This window comes from Passer montanus, unplaced genomic scaffold (assembly GCF_014805655.1).
Source record: "Passer montanus isolate IOZ18808 unplaced genomic scaffold, ASM1480565v1 scaffold7, whole genome shotgun sequence".
NCBI lineage: Eukaryota > Metazoa > Chordata > Aves > Passeriformes > Passeridae > Passer > Passer montanus.
The window spans coordinates 5937732-5954674 of NW_024372147.1; positions in this window are offsets into that span (position 1 = coordinate 5937732).

The following is a 16943-nucleotide window of genomic DNA, read 5'->3' on the forward strand; positions in this document are numbered from 1 at the left end:
AGAGAGTCAAACAGGACACCTTTGGTTCACTGGAGCCACTTCCTGCAAAGGGGCTTTGGTCCCAGCAGTTAAAACCTTGCGTGGTGTGACTCTGACTCCCAGAGTGACATTTGAATGATCACACAAAAAAATGGCTTTAGCAATCAGATTATGTCTGCAATGTCAATATTTGAAAGATCATTTTGAATAAAATTTAACCAAATCCAGCTCAGCTAACAAGGAAAGAGGTTCTGCTGCATTTTATATTCACTAATAACTAGGGACTTTTTGGAAATATGAATCTGAAATGTCATGAATGAGTGTCTTAAGATATCTGTGTGATCAAGAGTTTCAAGAACAGCCTTGCCTACAGTGACCATGTGATTGTGGAGCTTAGGCTCCTGAGGCCAGTGAGGAGGGTAAAAAGCAATATTATAACTCTAGAGTTCAGGAGATCAGACTCTGGCCTCTCCAAAAATCTGCTTGGAGCGTCCTGTGGGATGGTCTTCTGAAGGGAAGACAGGCCCAAGATAGCTGGTTAATGTTCAAGGGTTGCCTCCTCCAAACTCAAAAGCAGTGCCTCCAGGCAAAAATGCCAGGAGGCCTGCATGGATGACCACAGAGCTTCTGGCCAAACTCAAACACAAAAAGAAAGCATATAGAAGGTGGAAGCAAGGACAGATAAACTTAGAGGAATACAGAAATACTGTCCAAACATCCAAGGAAGGAATTAGAACATTGAAAGCCCAAATAGATTTTAATGCAGCAAGGATGTCAAAGACAAGAAGGGTGAGTACATTTAATAAGCACATATAATAAGTATATATATGTATATATAGTATATGTATGTATATCTATAAGTATACATAGAGGATGAAAAGGTAGGGGCTGTTGCAAAAAAGAAACCTGGTTATGCAGGACATGGAAAAGGCTGAATTGCTAAATGATGCTCAGTCTGTACTAAGAGTTAGGCCTTTGGAGCTCTCAGATTGCAGAGACCATGGCAGAAGTCTGGAGCAAGAGAGGAGTACCATTTTCAGAAGAGAATCATGTCAGATAATACTCTTCTAAACTGGACTTATAGAAGTTCCACATGATTTGACATCATTGTGAGGCCACTCCCAAAAATCCTTCATTGTGGCAACTAGAAGAGTCTGATGACTGAAAACTGGAAGAGCCGGGGCTGTTTGGCTGGACAAGAGAAAGCTGAAGGGGAATTTTATCAATGGATACAAACATCCCAAGGGAAAATACAAAGATGGAGCCAGGCTCAGTGATGCTCAGTGACAGGCCAAAAGACAATGAAAAACTGAAACACTGAAGGGTTCCTCTGAATATCAGGAAACAGTTTTACATTGTAATGTTGACTAAGCACTGGCACAGATTGCTCAGGGAGGTTATGGAGTCTCCATTTTTGGAGACATTCAAAAACTAACTGGACATGATCCAGAGCAACAATCTAGATGGCCCTGCTTGAGCAGGAGTGCTGGACTAGATGACCTCAAGAGATTCCTTCCAGTGTCAACCAGTCTGTGATTCTCTCATTCTGAGAAATACAATGCATAGGTTTGGATCTCCTCCTGACCTGTTTAAGTGATTTTGGATACCAAAATAGGACTCATTGTTCTTGTGAGACTATGCTTCCCACTCAGCCTGGAAAGGCAGAAACAAATTTTTCAGGCTCCATTGGTACTTCAGTTTCTCAGCTAAAACAAGAAAGTACAGTAAGTGATGTGACTGATAATAAAAACTCAAAATTAAAAATAAAGAGAAATATTAGCACAAAAATGCAGGCCCAAATAATGCTAGGCTGCAAACTTACATGGGTGTGTCCTCAGTAAAGCAGCCCATAATTCTCAGTACAGAATTGCCTGGGTCATGAAGAAGCAGTGCTTCCCTGAGAAAAGTGATGAGGCACAGAGCATCACATTTAGATTTTTCAAAGTGGTATGGGGACTCCTGCGGTTTGCACTCCACAGTGTAAAATACATTTGTATACTACCAGAGGATTTGTGATTGTGAACTACACACGGGATTAATTATCAAATAAGAAATACTGTTAAATTAATGAGGGTTAATGACAGCATGAAATATCATATTAATTTTATAGCAATTATGACTTTAAGAGCGGTTTTAATGTTTTAAAGCAGAAAGGCTGGCTACTTTAACACATGATCCTTGTGGGCCCCTTCCAGTTCAGAACATTCCTTACTTCCTGTTTGCTGAGATATTGTGTTTATACAGTATTAGCACTTAATGCTCCTATTACCACAAATGCATTCTTCAGCACAATGCTGCATCCAATATGTTAGAAGTAGTGCCAAACAAGGGAGAGTTTAATTGAAAAGTAGCAAAATAGGATTACCACCTTTTCATTTACAGATTTGCTTAGGGAAGGACAACTGTCTTGGTTCATGGCAAATTTGGAAAACTAATTTTCCTTACTCTTTACATACAGCTTTCATGAAGCAGAATTTATTTGGAACATATTACTGAGCATATTTCCTTATTTTAATTATTCAGTTTAGGTGTATAGAGATAAGAGATCACAGAAATCATTAAGATCAGCAAGCTGCTTTGGCATATATTTTCTGGCTACATTAAGATTCTAGAGTGAAGTGACGTCAATTAAATTCCATTTTTACTTGATCTGTGTGATTAGCTGTGAGATAAGGATCCCGTAGGAAATGTGGAAAAACTTTATATTCACGTCCACCTACAGAGGTTACTTTTTGGATAGCTGGTCAGCACTGGTTTCTGTAAAGCTCAGTAACTGCATGAATGTTATAAAAACATATTGTGTTTTGAGCAAATGGCTGAGATGTCCAGTCCACAGCATTTTAAAATAGTTCACATTTGCGATAAACAACCGGTCTTTTGAAAACAAACAATGCAAAATTTTCCACATACTAACCAAAAAATAGTTCTGTTTCTTACATATTTTCTCTGTATCCTCTCCTCCCCAGATACAAACTACAGTTTAAATACAGAAACAAGATCACATTGAGACAAAAACATTTTTTCCCAGGGAACTCCTTCTTTCCATAGGTAGTAGGCATAACATACATACCAAAGTAATGTATTAGGAAAGTTATGTGTTTTAAATTGTAAAGTACAGTTATTCTTTGAGACATACTAGTGATATGTTGTGCTTGCTTCACACTAGCAACATTTAAAGTGCAACACCTATGAAGAAAGGGCAATAGAAATACTTATCATACTTTCTAAACATCTATCCTGCTCTTTACTCAAAGATCTCAAGCTGATGAAGTAGGAGGGTACTCCTACAGGTAGCAGATTAATTACTTCCTGAAATTTCCAGGATGCCCAAAGAAAGAAGGGCATGGGCTGTTCCTCCTAAATTATCCATGCCACACTGCAGCCCCCATAGGGGTCAGCCAGGCAACTGCTCCAGCTTGTTTTTCAGGTACCTTGGATATTTCTGACCATCTAATCCAGCTAAAAACTGCATTGGCTCTGAACCTCCCACATTTCCTCTTTTCTCTGAGAAATTATTTTCTCATATCAACTGATTGAATGCGTTGTTCTCATGACCCTGCAAAAGATACACTCTGTGTCTTACTAGGAGAATAAAGGTGGGATGTAACAATCTTCTCTGACTTACTCGTGGTTAGAAGCATCCCTGACACTCAATCAGTGATCATTACCTAAGCAGATCTACAGAAACACCACAGTTTTAGTTCCGTTTGTTCTAAAGTCAGTGAAATAGTCTGTTTTTCTGATTAATTTCAGAATTTGTGCATAATCTAGGAAAATGCTGAATAAATGAACAAGGATGAGATCCAAAGTTAATGCTGAAGTCTAATAATATTCACATGAAAATTCACCAGAAACTGAGAACTTACCACCATACATCTGCATTTTTATTCTATTCACCTTTTCCCATATTCACAGCCGTCAGAGATTAATGAGTTACCCAGTTCCTACTTCACCTCTTTTCATAAAAATACTGCATATACCAATTAATAAGAAACTGGGGAAAAAAAAAAAAAAAGAAGCTTATTCTCATTTCCTTTCCTTCTTTGAGATGGCCTTGAAAACCCATCTGTTCTGGAAAGTACTCCACCTGTGAGCAGATGCCTCCCTGGCTTGTGCTTTATTTACTTGTGTGCCTTTAATTGAAAGTTCTTTGCCAGCAGACCTGCTAATCATTTAATATGCTACCTTTATTGGAGATGGCTGTATTTACACTAATAGCACTACTAGTTCAGTATTGTTCTGTGTCACAGAGAAGAAAGAAATGTGCTATGAAACTGCTCAACAGCCCACTACAATATGAGTCTTGTAACACGACTTCCCAGCAGTCAAATTGCAGCAATCATGCTCATGTAATGGTAGTTGTGAACAGAAGTCATGACACCAGAAATGGTAATGACAGTATCTCAAATTTTTTTTTTCTTTTTCTATAACTGCCAATTAATAAGAAATTGGGGGGAAAAAAAAAAAAAAAAAAGAAGCTTATTCTCATTTCCTTTCCTTCTTTGAGATGGCCTTGAAAACCCATCTGTTCTGGAAAGTACTCCACCTGTGAGCAGATGCCTCCCTGGCTTGTGCTTTATTTACTTGTGTGCCTTTAATTGAAAGTTCTTTGCCAGCAGACCTGCTAATCATTTAATATGCTACCTTTATTGGAGATGGCTGTATTTACACTAATAGCACTACTAGTTCTGTATTGTTCTGTGTCACAGAGAAGAAAGAAATGTGCTATGAAACTGCTCAACAGCCCACTACAATATGAGTCTTGTAACACGACTTCCCAGCAGTCAAATTGCAGCAATCATGCTCATGTAATGGTAGTTGTGAACAGAAGTCATGACACCAGAAATGGTAATGACAGTATCTCAAATTATTTTTTTCTTTTTCTATAACAGGAGAGTAGAGATTAATTTGGCAGTTTCTTACTGAGCAGTTTCTGTTTCAATTATATGCACAGTTTACTTAGGCAGAGTAATGGCGCAACCACACTGCTTCACTCAACATTTGAGGTAGCTTAGTGATTCGAAAACAGGGAGAAAAATCACAAGAGACTAAGTCCTCTGATTGCTGGAGTCAAAGAAGAAACCCTATTGGTTTTAATGGAAAGTCATAAAGCCTGTGTAATGTAACCCACAACTCTGAAATAAATTGAGTAACACTAGACATTTGTATTTTGCCTTTTATACTTCAGTATTATTATCAACAATGTGACAGGGGAAAATGTCAAGCCAGTCAAAGCCTTTCACTTTGATTGTAAAACTGGACTTTTTTTTTTATATGATTAAGGCTTCTTACCATGACCTGTATGACAATCCAGTGGTTTGGTTATAGCTGTGATCATCCATCATCTAATGAAACATATCTTATTTGACAGTGTTTCCTATGGCATACAGGAAAAGGAACAGCAAAACTGAGATGTCAAGAGAGTCTTAACAGAGATATTATCCAATGCTTAAATAAAACAAATTATGAAATACATCATTTTAAATAAAGGAACTATTCTGTTTCAAAGTGTGAAGAAGATTCCTGTGGGACATACCCAAAGCATATATTCCATGTGGGTAAAGCACATAACTGTTTAAAAACAAATGAAAATTATTACACAGTCATCTAATCAGATCTCCCAGTAGATAACAATTTTACTCTGATCACTACATTAAATCCTTAATTACAGAGTCACAGTAGACAATTCAATGTAATTGCAAAACACCTTGCAGCAGCAAGACACCTCTCTCAACATCAATCAAGAAATTTATAATAGTCGCTTACTGTTGTAGAAATCTGATAAGAATAGTACTTGATGATTCCCAGCAAGTTATTTAACCTTTGGATGATGACTGCCTGCCTCAGACAACAGGATGTATCCTCTGCAAGGAAAAATGATAGCTGTGCATCATGTTCTTGGAGTGGATTATAAACTGAAAGGGTTTTAAATCTTTTACAGATGGGAGAACAACTGGATTATCTCTTCATAAATCTTGGCATGTTCCATCTGTTTCCATCATTTCACTGAGGCTCTTCGTGACCACATAGCTGCTGGTAATATAGAAGTACTACTGGAGAAACACACTTTGCTACAGCTGTACACATCCCCATCTATCACTCAAGGCTTGTCTGCAGAAGGTACAAGCTTATGCCCCTTGTGCTACTTGAAGACATAAACTCTTTCTGGTTGTCTTTCTAACCATGAGAGCCTCACATCTTCAGAAGCAGTAACAGCTTGGACTCAACATCACACTACCTCTTTTAAGCTTTTCCTGAGTGCTGCCCACTGGAATTGGAGTTTAGTCCAGGCTACTACCTGTGGTCCCCGGCTGTTAAGTGCTGTTTTGAGCAATACTGGGTACATGTAGTCACAGGTTCACATGCTTCCCTGACAGCCTTCTTGAACCCAGCAAGAACAATCCTCTGACCACTCACAAGAGTGGCATCCTAATTTCTCCCTTTCATCATTTTCCCTGCTCACTTTCCCCTACCTCTTTGTGCAGTGCCACATAAGACAGAAATGTTGTAAGGATTTTGCATAGCCTATGCATCCCAGGGGAACATCTGCTGTTTGCTTGTGGGTCTCCTTCGCACACCTGTGAGCATGCAGAATTCACTGTGCAGCCTATTCCCTACAATTATCTAAACAAATTTCATTCCTGAACACTGAGGAAGCCATGAACAAAAAAACTCCAAAGTCTGTAAAACAAACCACTCCCTCCAAAAAAAACCCCCAAACCCCCTATTCATCTCAGGCACACAAACACTGCAAAATGAAATGTATCACTGCTTTGAAAATTTCTGCCTTTTTCTCTTGTAAATATCTGCAACACCAACAGATTAAAAGATTGACTCCCAATAGCACAAAGCAGTTTCAGTGTGCCAAAGGGAGAGCTGCTCACAAGAGCAGTACCATGGCAACTGGAAATCTGCCACCACCTCCTATGAAGCCTGGAGGTGAGACAGGGAGGGAGGAGCTGTGATGGGACTCTGCAGAAGACCAGGAGAAGCAGCAGCTCCTGAGAACATCTGTGCAGGGCCATGACACTTACAGACACGCATCTAATGGTCTCACTGTTCATGGAACTCTGTATTAGAAAAAACTACAGGATCACTGTCTTCATATCCCAGCTGATGGGATTATTATGGGGACCATGGCAGTAGTCCTGTTTTGACCGTAATTTGGAATTTTAAGAAGCACATTTAAACATTCAGATATTCACGTTACCACACAGAATTTAGCTCGATGGCCTCATAATAATTCCCTCTGCATTCAGGTAGCCAGACTATATGAGTATTATTTCAGAAATGTTTCCTCCAAACGGATGAATACTTCAAAATTATTCAAAATTACGTCACTCTAGCACTCTACCATCACAAACTTTGCTGATTAGTTGTACCTGATGACTGGGATAATAGTTTATCACTTTTCCAGGGTTATGCTATATTGAGAGTAAAAGTGAATTTTTCCTCTGCTCATTTCCCTGATATGCTTACTTTCTGTGTTAGGAAAATGATGCTGTCCTCTCTGCCAAACCTTTGCTCTTCCAGTAAGACTGCTAGTCTCCTTTGTGATATTAATTTCCCTACTTATTAATACTTTAAAATTGTGGGATTTATTGGAAAATGAAAGTTACCCAGTTCCTACTGTTCCTGAAACAAGATGTTTCAGGAACACTATCTACTCTATGCCAATTGCACTTGCTGAACATTTGAGAAATGTAACACGACACTGGCTACCTTCAGCTGAGAATGGGGAGGAAAGAAATATAAATTTTGAGTATCTCAAAAATTTGAGTATCTTTATTTTCATAAATATTTTCTGTTTTCCCAAAGCAGGTAGGTTTCTCTAGGTACTTCCCTGCTCCTATGCAAAGAAGGGTTTAAAGGCTACCTAAATGAAATCACAGAATCAACTAGGTTGTAAAAGGATCATCAGGTCCAACCTGTGAAATATGTATTCTCTGTAGTCTTCATACATGCAGCTCAATGACACCACAAGAAGAAACGGAACAGAAAAAAACCACAAGTTACAGCCCAGAGTTATTATTTTGGATACCAAAATATTGTGTTTTATAAGATGTATCAATAAAATCATAATCATTTTAGCCTCTTTTCATCCCTTTCACATTCTTCTCCAAATTATGAACCTGAGGTTATATCTTTATCTCAATGCACAGCAGTGAAATTCCATTCCTATTAAAAACCCCTCTGTTTGAGATGAGTTCATTTTTTTTGTACCAGTAAGCAGAAGGGAAAAGAAGATTTTGATATTCTGTCCTCTGATGTGAGATATAACCTCCTTTTACTTTACTGGGAGTACCGTGACTTTATCAAGCTGTAAAATCTGCCTGTTGCCTTTCTGAAGAATCAGTCTCAAAATCCATTGTTTTGCCTTGTGTACATGTTCTCCCCTGGAGATTCTGTATGATAGTGTAATAGGACATTGTTTTATATACCTGAAAACAGCAGTTAGAGTCACACATGCCCACCACTGTGAACACCTGCCACTTAATAATAGCCCATTGTTCATTTGGGACAAAACAAAAAAAGAAAGACACAAAAGTATGGAAAAATATTTCTCACAACCTCCAAACTGTTTAGCAAAGAAATAGGTTTTTAGACTTTATTTGAACTTTGTCCAGGCGTTAAAGGGAGAGCAGCTCTTTGAGCTGGGGATTCTGGGAGATCTCTCTTGCTGTTAAAATGCAATTGGAATGAAACTCTCCTGTGTGACGGAGGATGTAACATCAGTATCACTGCAATTCTGGCTAATCATATAATCATACTGTTCTTGCATGCAAACAAGTATTACATTGAATCAAAGTACAAGTTTACATGTACAAGATGAGTGAGTTCAACCTTTAATCAGATTATTGGCAGCAATTATTCAAGCCTTTCTTGTTCCTTTTCAATTTTCTTCATTATTTGCATCTCTAGCCACTGTTCTTGTCATATGTGAGGTCTAGTCATTCCAAATGAAAGGATTTCTTTTTCATTTGTCATGTTAATTTTAGTTTAATAGTATCTGCCAAGTAGTAGAGATATGAAAAGTGGGCTGAAATAGTCCCAGCTTCTCTGCAGTTGGTGAGTTATGGGATAGCCAATCACATTATGCTACAAATAGTAACAACAATACACTGCTTCTACATTTTCTTTTTCCATATCCTACCCTTCTTTCTCTTCCAGTCTCCCAGTCTTTTCTTCTATTTTCATTTTCACTTTTCCTACTGCTATTTTTTCTCTTATTTACCTAATCTCCCCAGTCAAATTCCCTTTTAGTTATACAGTTCTGTCTAATATTTATAGCCAGTACTGTAAAATGTGGGTTAATAAGGCAACAGGATAAAACTGAAACAAGACAGATGGCTACTTTCACTTTATTTTAAATAACTACTTACGAAAAGCTCTTCAACTTTCAAATTCCTTCCATAAGATGAAGAAGAAATAAAATATTATGTATATACAGTTAAAAATATGCTTAAAGAAGTTGCTTGTCAAAGGATTTGCCATATGTTGAGTGCACTTTAGAGGTGGTCAGGGGGCCAAATCTCATGTATGACTTGCAGATAGGTTATGGGACCATATGACAGAGAACTGGGCTTCTTAAGGAATAAATGGGTGGTCTGAGCTCACTTCCTTAGACCCTTTAAAGGCATGAATGACTGTCTAAAGTTAGACACTTGATGAAGAGAGGATGTAGCCCATCTTTCTTCCCAAAAGATTATTTAGACAATTTGTGCAGATGAGAACTCAGGCAAAAGTAGACTTGTTAGGAAGGAGATTTATGAGGGGATTTGAAAAAGAGCTTGTTTTACTGGTTGTGACACTGCATGTGACTTGTCTGCAAAAGTGATTTGTTCATTACCCTTTCCTTTAAGAAGGAACTGTGCATTTAGCTTGAAGAGAAACTGAAGTTCTGCAAGAACAGTTGCTGCAGCTGGTAAATTCTTAACATGTTCGCTGCTTGCTGTGTGTTCTTTATCACTCCTGCACTGACAGAGCCAATATGGGGCTGTTTCTAACCTTTCTAATGATACTGTTTCTAACCTTTCTAACTGTACTTACATGATATTTCTACACTCTGAGTGCTCCTATAAAGGCTGTTCCCTAAAAGTGACTACTGATGTTGAATTATTTAGACAGAACAATTGCAAGTATTATTCTGCTCCTTCAGCTGTGCAGCCTAAGCCTTATTAACTGTTGTTCAATTAAAAATAATTTTGCACAGACGAAAGACTATAGCACTGTTTGCATACATTCTTGGGTTTTTCTCAATGCTCAATCCATATGTGTCAACTGCTTCATGTTTGCATATATGGTCTTTCCTTACCCTGATTTTAAAAATAGTCTCTCCCCAACATACACACATCCTTTTCCATGTGGAATTCTCTTGACCTCTTCCTTCTTAACACCAATGATCAGAAATCTTGGGAATGAGGTCACGGATTTAGCAATGGGAATTTATTTATTTCTGGCTCAGTAGCTCAAAAGCACAAATAACAACTTTTGATTACTATGTGAATAGGTGCTAGTTGTGCTTATTCTGATTCTTTTTATTGCGATGCTGAGTGACAACCTCCCAATCCTTTGTTCAGTTTAAATGATCAATTCCCTACTCAAATAATTAAATCCTTCAGGGTGATACCTCTGTGGCAGGTACACAGTACTCTGACTATTTAACATGTCATTTTTACCTGAATAAATACATAATTCTACTTCTGGCTGTGTTAAGCCAGTTAGTTCTAGACATCAAATAATAACAATTCAGGTTCATAATTTTTTTATGAAATTGTATCAAAGGGAAACTTGTTGAGGGGTTAAACAACAATCTTGTAAGTTTAGCTGGCAGTCTTATTTGTTGACTAATATCACTCACAGAAGAGTACTGGGGATGAAAGAAAATGAATGCACATATTATAGTAATCAGTGCCCTTATTTCTTCATTCAAGACTTTCAGCTGTGATGAACTGTAATAAGGATATGTGTTGGATTTTACATTTGAGTTTCTGGTTTGCCTTAAAGAGACGAAAAAAGCCCTTGGGAAAGATACTCAGCTACGATTAAAAAAAAAACCAAAAAAACCAAAAAAACCCCAAAATCCCAACAAAACAAAACACCAAAAAAACCCAAAACAAAACAAAACAAAAAAACCAACAACCACAACAAACTAGATAAATATTACAATAACTTACATTTGCTATATTTATATTATGGGTTTGCTATTTTCATAGAACTACATTTTCATTTTGGGTTTGATCCCACCAAAATAAATGAGGATTTTGCTATCTGTTTTAATAATAGAACAACCAAATCCCTAGTGGCCTGAAAAATCCACAAGGAGAAAAATAAACTTTTCAATCCCTCCAAATCTTTATTTTTTTAAAGTTATTTCTGTCTTGCAGTAAGTGCTGTTGCACATAAGATTGCTCCAATCATAATCCCTTAGACATTTGCTGAAAGACTTGAAACACACTGATTTTGTTGAGCCAGACTCTCAATAAATTTCTCAGTATGCCAAACAGGAACTGTCACCAAAAGCATTCTACCCACCAAATTGCTGACTCAAATGTGTCACATCGCACTATGGATATGATAAAGTGATGTTTTTATTTAACATGGTGATGCAATTCAAACACAGTTTGAAGAAGGGGGTTTTACAAATCTTTATAGTAATTTCACAATCACGGTGAAAGTAAAATCACATAATGGATAAGGTTGGAAGGAAGCAGAGGGAGTCATCTGCAGGAGACCTCCCTGCTCAAGCAGGGTCATCCCAGAGCACATAGCACAGGATTGCATGTGTATGTGCAGATGGTTCTTGAATATCCACAGTGAGGGAGACTCCACAACCCTTCTGTTTCAATCTATTCCAGTGCTTGGTCATTGCACAGGCAAAAAGTTCTTCCTCATGTTCAGGTGGAGCTTCCTGTGTGTCAGTTTGTGCCCGTTGCTTTTTGTTCTATTGCTTGGCACCGCCGAGCAGAGCCTGGATCCATCCTCTGACACCCTCCCTTCAGATACTCACAGACACTGATGAGGGCCCCTCTCAGGCATCTCTGCTCGAGGCTGAGCAGGCCCAGCTCCCTCAGCATTTCCTCCTGAGAGATGCTCCTGTCCCCCCATCATCTTTGTCACCCTGTGCTGGACCAGCTCCAGCAGCTCTGTGTCTCTCTGGTCCTGAGGAGCCCAGAAATGGGCACAGCACTCCAGATGTGCCTCACCAGGGCTGAGTAGAGGAGCAGGATCACCTCCCCGCACCTGCTGGCACTGCTCTTCCCAATGCACCCCAGGACACCATTGGCCTTCTTGGCCACCAGGACACACTGCTGGCTCATGGAGAGCTTGCTGTCCACCAATAACTAATAACTGATAAAGAGGTAAAAAAAAAAATCCAAAGCACTCAAGAAGTTGCTTACTTCAGCAATAACTTTTGATCCTAAATGATCTTAAAGAAAAAAGATTATGCCAACATTCTGATCCTGTGTGTTTTTTTAACCTTCAGTTTAGTGTTTAGAGTAAGACTTTATTGACTTCCTATGCTAATGGGCCAAAATTTAATTTACTAACACCATGGAATGACTAGACTTCATCAAATAAACTTCCTAAACATGTGGCAGGGGGTGGGATGGGTTGGTGTGTTTGGTTTTTTTTGTTTGTTTGTTTTTGTTTTTGGTTTGGTTTGGTTTGGTTGGTTGGTTGGTTTGTTTGGGGTTTTTTGTTTTTTTTTTTTTTTTAGGGTTTTTTTTTTTTGGTGGGGGGAATACTAACACATTTGATATTTAGTACCTAGGTACACAGTGGGAAAAATTTCATTATAACAAATACTGTTTATATAGCTTATTTTTGACCTTTCATTTAATAGGAATAAATATCAGCTTATTGACTGCCAAACATGAAACAATCATAGCAACATGGTACATTAAGAAACATAAATTAAAATGATAACTTGACATAATCTGAAAATATGTCCTAAGAAACTGATGGTCTGAAATACACTGTAGCAAATTTGTAGACAACAAATAAGACTACATTCCTGTTGCCTTTGGCACTACAGAACTGAGGAAGATGTGTCATCTCATCTCTGACAAAACCAAACAAACCAGACCTAGTATTTAAACAGCTAGCAATTTAAGAGGAAGTAAATTTGGAATTTCAGTTTATGGAAACTGACCTGAAAAAAGTGAACTAACTTACAACTTCAGAAACCCGCCTCGCCCCGCAACTCCACATTCTGCTTTTTGTCACCTGGCAAATATCTTTCAGCTAACACACTAGTAATCACTTACAAACATAAAGACTGAGTTTAAAGTAATCAGTTTTCCTATGGATTTCACCTGGAACAGCTGGATATGCACTTTATTAATTAGAACAACACAATAGGGTGTTCTAATTAATCTCTTGTTACGTACGTTAACTGCTACTGCTCTAGCTACTGTTTATTAGAAGGTTAAGTAGCTCAAAGGTTCTCTGCATTTCTGGGGACATCATCAACAATGCTGAAGAATCTAACCTAAGGTAAAGTACATCCCAAAAGTTTAAATGATCAGTTTGGATTCGTTGTCTTGTTTGCACGAACACCAAATCAGAAGAAGACGATGATCTATAACCCAAACAAACAATTGTGACAACTTTTTATACACACACACAAACACAAACACACACACACACATATAAATATATATAATACTACAAATTCAGCAATTCTATGTATGGAAAGCTGTGCAATGTTGAGCTTTAGGTTATGATGTTACACTGCAGGGTCTCCTTGCATCTGGGAAAAACAGGCATGCTTTATCATTGCTACTTGACTTCACAGCTGTCCAGGCAAGGAAGTTCTCCTTTTGCATGAATTAAGATTTTACACTGTGCCAGGTATTTAGCAGCAGAAGTTTTGAGATAAATTTTGTAAGTATTTTCCTAAGTGGAAGCTGAGAAACCCTTTTCAACAGATAAAGTAAGAAGCATTTCTGCTTCTGGTTATTTTTACCACTTTAAGAGAGAAAGTGAAATACTGACAGGAACTGTTTCCAAGTACAAAGTTCAAAGAAGGGAGTCACCATGAAAAAGCCCTTGGATATTTCCCATTTAGTCATTGTTACTGCTCCACCCACATAGCCAACATGGTTTATGAAGTTAAAGTGAAATAAATAAACTTGCACATCCTTAACAGAGAATTGAATATTTCATAGAAGAAAAGTGAAGCAGGTTGACCAGAGAGGTAGTAGAGTCTCTCACAGTGGAGGTAATCTGGACACAACCCAATGCTTTGTGCTCTGGGATGCCCCTGCTTGAGCAGGGAGGTGGGATCAGATGCCGCCCTGTGATCTCTACCAACCTGACCCATTCTGTGACTCTGTGAAAAGGCAAAATGTACATGAATCCATAAAGCGAAACTTTGAGAGACTATATTTCTACAAGCCAAAACAAAATCTGAAATACCTGGTCGCTGTTTATGGTTAAAAACAGCACTCAAGGGAAAACTTTGGAGAATATAGGAATCAACTGAAAAAATAATGAACATTAAGGATAGAAAAAGAATCAAAACATAAATAATTGCAAAACCTGAAATACTGATGGTAAGTATGAAAAAAAACCAGTGGTACAAGGTTGTCAAAGTTTTATGTAGATATTTTGAAGTATTTCTACTGATAATTAATTCTTCAATACTCTGTATGTGGGAGTGGTAGTGCAGTTTAGTTTTTAAAGACTTTTCTTCTGTTTGAAATGATTACAAAGATTATTCTATTTTTTATTTCATAAAAGCATTTACAGCCTAAGAGAGAAAGAGTCTACAGGCACATATGATGAAAAGCCCTATATTCTCTCAGACTCACTAGCCACAGGTAATATATTCAAGACTTTGGTGATTTATCCAAATAAGTGATACAGCTATGAGATCTGTACTTACATATAATCTAGAATTCAAGTGTCCTTGTCCCCATGTTTGTGCACTATAGGAATCTGACTTCGCCCCAGTGAAAAGGTACTTTTGGAACTAGTCATGTACAAAAGCTTTTTTATGAATTCAGGCTTTAGCAACGTGGTAGCAGCTCAGGGGCAAAGTTTGGATTGGTCTTGATTATGCAGTATAATTATAGTCAATAATACCAGCTTTTTATCATATGACAATCATATTCCTCCTAAATGATAATAAATATTGTGGATGTATTCCTTCAGTCCCATGCCTGGGATTAGTGCTTATTTCTGTGAGAAGTCCACAGCAACTTAGTGGGGCTGTGCAACCATTTAGGTGACTTGAAGTCACCATATGTTAGTATGAAGAAGAAAATGGCCCTTTCTTTGCTAACAAACTCAGTTTCAGTTAGTCACTTTACTAGAAAAGAGTTTCCGCAGTAAAAAAACCTTGCTGTGAGGCATGCATGGATACCTTAATTCTCATTTAGCTGAGACTCTTCATGTACTTACAGGATACAGAAATGTGAAAATTGAGCAAAAAGACATTACCTACTACAACCAAGCAAGTAAAAATGCTCTGTTATTTTAGTTCTTTCTAGCTGAAGAAAGTCTAATACCTTGAACAAACCTATTGGCAAAAGAAACAGGGTTTCTGCTCTTTACAGCTTTCTTCAAAATCTTTTGTCTCTTACTGTCTTGGTTGCTCTTTTCTCCCAATGGTATAATTCACATCAAATGAGGACAAGTTTTCTTTTAGTGAATGAAGAACTCAAATGAAGTTTGGAAAGCAAAAGCACTAAAAAGAATGTGAGCCTAGCCTATTTTTTTTTCAATAAATGGAGCAGGTTTCTTAATAGCCAGGTGATTTTAGGTGAAAGACATCCAATTTTTAGACATGCAGACCTATTAGCCATTAATTTTTCCTGGTCACTTTTTCAAATTTATCTTCAATTTTAGGCTACAGAGAGATGAATTGTAGTCATGAGTGCAAAAGAAAAAAGAAATTGAACTTTTCTCTGCATTTCTTACTCTAAAAGTTGTTCATAAATAGCATTTGAATACCAATAAACAGTGATAACACAGAAAAGCTCAGCAGAAATGTTCAGTCTAAAATGATACCATTATCTGCAGCAAAACCAACAGGTTAAAGAGAAAAATTTCTTCTGACATAACCTAAACATAATCTAACATTCTAACATAATGATATTCCAGTGTTTTCAGGATATATCCCAATCAGAAGTACAGTAAAAGATAGCAATTATGTCAAATGTGCAACTCAGGAATAGATAGTAAAAATTTTATCCATAGTTCTTTGATGACTTTAGCATAGAGACAAATTTTCAGCATCTTATCCCATTATCTTTGACAGTCTTCTGTTCAAACACCAAGTTCTGAAGGCACAGAGATCACTGAATAATAGAACAGTAGCAAGTAGGTTTTCCAGATGCACAGTTTCAATGGATGGAGTCAAAAGAAGATTCAGACACTCTGAAACAAATTCTCCAGAATATGCTGGATTGTAGGCAGAGGAAGAGAAGGATTTCAGAATGCTTACAAACCTGTTTCATGTCCCTCTGGTTTTGTCTGTTCTGCTATGCTTATTATTTTTTCTTTTTGACTGGAAACAATTATTAACAATTTTTTTAGCATTTTCCACAGATTTAGAGGCAGTAGCTTGCTAACTATAGAACATTTTCTTGATTGTTCACAAAGCCCAATACATTTCATGCAGTCTTAGCAAAGTACAGTATGCCTAATTATCCCCATTTATGGGTAGTGCTGAGAGACATTGCATTTGGAGCCCTACCTGTGTAGGATGATCCTTGGCGTGGGCTGATTCAGCTGCCTGTGTGACTCTGCTGTATCTGGCACCAGAGTGCCCTTCAGTGTATTTGCACAGCACCAACAGTGCTGGGCCACAACAACAGAACAGAGCCTTAGCACAGGAATACAGAGTACAAACATTTGAGCTCCAATATCATGATGTGATATAGCAATAGAAGGAGAAATACACTATGACTCTGTTTCTGTGCAGTTGTAAAGGACTGTGTCTGGAAGAAAAA